Below are 4509 nucleotides of genomic sequence, written 5' to 3' on the forward strand. Positions count from 1 at the left end.
AAAACTAAATTTTGAATATATATATATTTTTTAAGTTTTGAATTTTTAAGAATCTAGATTAGATTGATACTAAAAATGGATTGAAAACTAGCTTCCATTTATTATAATAGAGTGAACATTTGTTACTAAAAAAGCCCGCTTTATTTGAAAACGTGTTTGCCATACTTATTTAATTAAAACCGTTGTTTGTTTACATTTTCTAAATAAATAAAATATTTTACCGTGAAAATTCTTAAAACGTTATATTTTGAAAAATCGAGTTTATTTTCTCAAAAATAGTTAATTGCAAAAAAATAGTCGTTTTCGTAAAGTCGTTCTATCGAGTGTCATGCCAAAAATCTATAACAAAAACAATCTCAAATGTTCAGAGAGTCCAAAATTTATAAAATTCTCAAATCAGAAATTTAAATAAATCAAATTTAAGTAAATAGAGTTTAAGGAAATGTGGACATAATCGAGCTCCCGTCGTATCGACTCGCCTAAGTCTGAGGGTTACCTGAAAGTGACAGACAAACAGAAAGTGAGTTTTCATAACTCAGTGTGTAACTCATAAGAAAACAAAATTTCAGATTTAATTACATGGAAGAACAAATATAGACACATATCTTAACAGAATCATATGCAAAATTACAATCCTACCCCTATTCGCTACACACCATTTTCGGCCATTCCTACACACCATGTTGGGTCTTAGAGACCCATCCAGCCCTACACATCACTTAGTGTCGATACGACACTTTTTAGAATAATCGCAACAGTGCTGCCAGTATAATGGCGAGATTATCACCTCACATAGAACACTTCCTTCACATAATATATGTCCCACCCCATAATCAGATATAAATAGAAATAACAGATGCTCAAATTTGCATATCATACATACTTGTATAACAGATGTAGAACATGCTTTATACATAATAGATCATACATATTGCATCACGAACCATGGATATTATACATATTAAATATTATTTACGTCAAGTTTCATATTAACAGATCAACAAAATTCATGTTTTATAGATTATATAACTACATACCGACCCTTCAGAAGGCCCACAGTCGACTAGGGCGACATGTACGACCCTAGGAAAAAATTCTAAATTTTAGGCCCACACATTTGTGTGGCCCTACCCGTGTGGCCAACATGGCCCAAATTGCCTTGTTTGTGTGGCCCACACGACCCAAAATGGTCTAGACCATGTGTCACACACGGCCCAACACATGGCTTGGCACACAGCCGTGTGGCGTCGATAGTGCCCAATTTCGGCTTTCGCCGTTCGTTGTTTTCTGGGTTTCTCGTTATACACCTGATTAAATTCCAACGTAAACCCAAAAATTGAGTATTCCAGCCAGGGGCGAAGCCAGAGGGGCTGGAATAGGCCCCGACCCCTCTAAAATGTAAAATTACATTTTAAGCCCTTAAAATTTTTTAAAAATTTTAAATTAGTAAAGATAAAATTACACTTTGGCCCCCCTTAAAATTATAAAAATTCGATTTAATCCTTTACAAATTATAAAGATATAAATTATAAAAAATTAAAATTTCATCTGGCCTTCCTAAATAAATTTTTTGGCTTCGTCCTGGCACCTAAAAGTACCAAACACTTAGAAAATCAGCCACCAATAGCGTAACCATTAAGAGGCTAAAGCCTCAATTCCATTTTAAATACCAAAACATTCCAAGAAAAAAATACGACAAACCCTCAAACATTCATAACAATTCTAAATTAACGTAACCACTTACCCTTGGTCGAACAACACTTTCCCAAAATCCTAATTCGCCGATGGATTAAACATCTCTTGAACTTCACCTAAAACAAACCCATCAATTAACAATGACAAAACACCGAAACACACCTAAACATAACCACCACTAACAAAAGAAACGAATAACGAGCAAAAAATAAAAATTAGGGAATGATCACGCCTTACCTTTAGTGCATAGCCCACAAAACAAGGATTAATGCTTCAAGAATTAGGTAGCAAAAATTGAATAATAAAAGAAAGATGAAATAGAAGGGAAAAATCAAATCAAGAAGAAGGCATATCTCGATAGCTAAGAAAAGAACAAGCGGCGTGTAAAACAAATGGGGAATGAGGGGTAACCAACTTGAAACAAAACGCGGGAGCAGACTTTGAGAGAATCAAGGAAAAAATAAAATAAAACCAAATAAGATAATGGTATTTTTTTTTTTCTATTCAAACATCCTAATATCCCACTATTATCACCCATTCAAATGTTTCAATTTGAATAAAACCACACAATAAGGTTGGCCTATACTAGAACCAACAAAAAGATTAATTTCACCAACGTAGAGATTCAAACACTGGAACTCAACCATAGAACTAAAACTCCTTAACCACTAAAGTAGATATTTTATTGATGACAATATTAACAAAACATAGACCAAAATTTTATGACCTTACATATATTATATAAAATTAAGGGTTAAATTTGTTGATTTAAAAAAAGATTAAAATTAAATTGATAGAATTTATGAATGTTGGAAGACTAAATTTATTACTATACTAATAAAAAGAGAGGCTAAATCAATATTTCATTCATGATTTAATAGAAAAGTGACAAAAATATCAAATGTTGAAAACATTAGTGGTTAAAATAGTTGAATATATGTCAAATATAACATGAATACTTTAAATAATAGTAATAACTATCAAGGCATCAAGACTTACTTTGAAAAGTGATTAAAGCTTTTGTTATCTTCATGACATGGGTTTAGACCCTATCATTCCCCTCCCTAATATTGTAATAATTAAAAAAAATGATAAATTACATTGCAAGTTACTAACTGTGCTCATTTTTTGGGGGTCACCCAAATATAAAAAGTGATAAAATAATCACTCGTGTTTTCGATTTTGTCTTTTTAATCTATTTCCGTTAAGTTAGTACCATGAAAGTGATGTAGTTTTTTATAAATTATCATAATAATAAATTTATCCCTTTAACATTTATATATTATGTCAATTTGATCTTGATTTTAAAATTTTAGCTCTCAATATTTAGATATGATCTCAATTTAGTTCTAATTCTAAAAAGATTTAAAAATTATAAAAATTAAAGTATTTGTAAACTAATTAATATCCAACATGCCTCTTCGATGTCTGTTTTGATTATTATGATTCTCCTCATTGTTTGACATATGTTTTTCAAAATCTCAAAAGCTTCAAAACCAGTTTGGTAAAGGGGAAAAAATAAATCGTCCATTGATCCCATGCAATTCTATTAAAAAAATCCAGGAAAAGGATAAAAATTTGTATATCAAATTCCAAGAACAAGCTATAGAGTATGCGATGCAAGAGATACAAGAAGATTACAGCAAAGCGTTCCCTTTATACATGAACTCGCTCAACTATTGCAAGACCCGTTTGGAATACATGAAGAATCCCAAAACCAGGAAAGTAATTACTAAGAAGTATTATAATAGTCTAGGAGAATACATAACCTTATACCCGAGTTATCCACTAAGATGTTGAGATGGAAGAATAAACCAAAGGTTTGGGATATTGCAAGCTGATATCGACCAAAATCCTTGAACTTAGGGTTTATTTGTTATCTAAATTTGTTTTAATTTTGGCCTGAATAGTATTTAATTTTTTAAAAAATGTTATCTATTAAAACAATGTAGTATTTCCTTTGGACAATCTTTGTCTTTATCTAAATTACGTTGTTATTCTCTTTGACCAAGAAAAAATACTACTAGTTTGATCATGTTTTTAGGAAATGTTTTCCAGCTATTTCCTTGTGGTGGAACCTTTAAAAGATGAAAAACGAGCAGAAGTTTTTGGCCTAAACATTAAAGATTGGTTACTTGTGAATCTTTCCTGACTACTTCACTCGTTCCTTGGGTGATTGGGATGTTTTCTGTTAGTTGTTGGAGCCTGTGGAAAAGAAGGAATACTAGAATTTTTAATCCTGATGCCGTTTCTAGTGATATACTCTCTTGGATTATTGCATTCGTTATAAGAATGAAGTGGTTCATAACCTTGAGCTTAATCGTCTAGCTTTGAACAGCAGTGTTGTGCAAGCGTGACAGAATATTTGGTGGTCCTCACCTCCTTTATCTGTCTGGAAAGTGAATGTTGATGGCATCTGTAGACCTGGTCGGTTTCTGGCATCTGCTGGTGTTATAAGAGATTTGAATGGTAAGTGGCTATGGGGCTTTGGTCGTAACATTGGGTTCTGTAATGCATATGAGGCGGAATTGTCGGGGATCTTTGATGGTCTTGATCAGGCTTGGAAGCGAGGAGGCCAACACAAAATCCTTGAATTAGATCGATTTGCAGCTGTTCTACATCTAAACAATGGTGCCAGTTTTATGAATGGCACCCCATTGCTTAAAGCTATCAAAGTGTTGCTTCACTTGAAATGTTTAGTAGAGTATGTAATACCCTTAACCCATTTTCATCACTGGACTAGGGTTATGGAGCGTTACCGTACAAATCGGAACAAATAACTTCAAATTGTGTAGTGTTTGAACAATGAAACAC

The 4509-nt window shown here is 32.6% G+C and overlaps 1 long non-coding RNA gene across 1 annotated transcript; it reads right to left on the bottom strand.

The window, feature by feature from the left end:
* Positions 1–240: 240 nt before the first annotated feature.
* Positions 241–2225, bottom strand: LOC128280557 (uncharacterized). Its single transcript, XR_008270651.1, has 3 exons — positions 1933–2225; positions 1745–1811; positions 241–496 (listed from the first exon to the last, which is right to left on the bottom strand). It is a non-coding gene; the product is annotated as an uncharacterized LOC128280557 (long non-coding RNA).
* Between the last annotated feature and the right edge of the window lie 2284 nt (positions 2226–4509).

This window comes from Gossypium arboreum, chromosome 9 (genome assembly GCF_025698485.1).
Source record: "Gossypium arboreum isolate Shixiya-1 chromosome 9, ASM2569848v2, whole genome shotgun sequence".
Lineage (NCBI taxonomy): Eukaryota > Viridiplantae > Streptophyta > Magnoliopsida > Malvales > Malvaceae > Gossypium > Gossypium arboreum.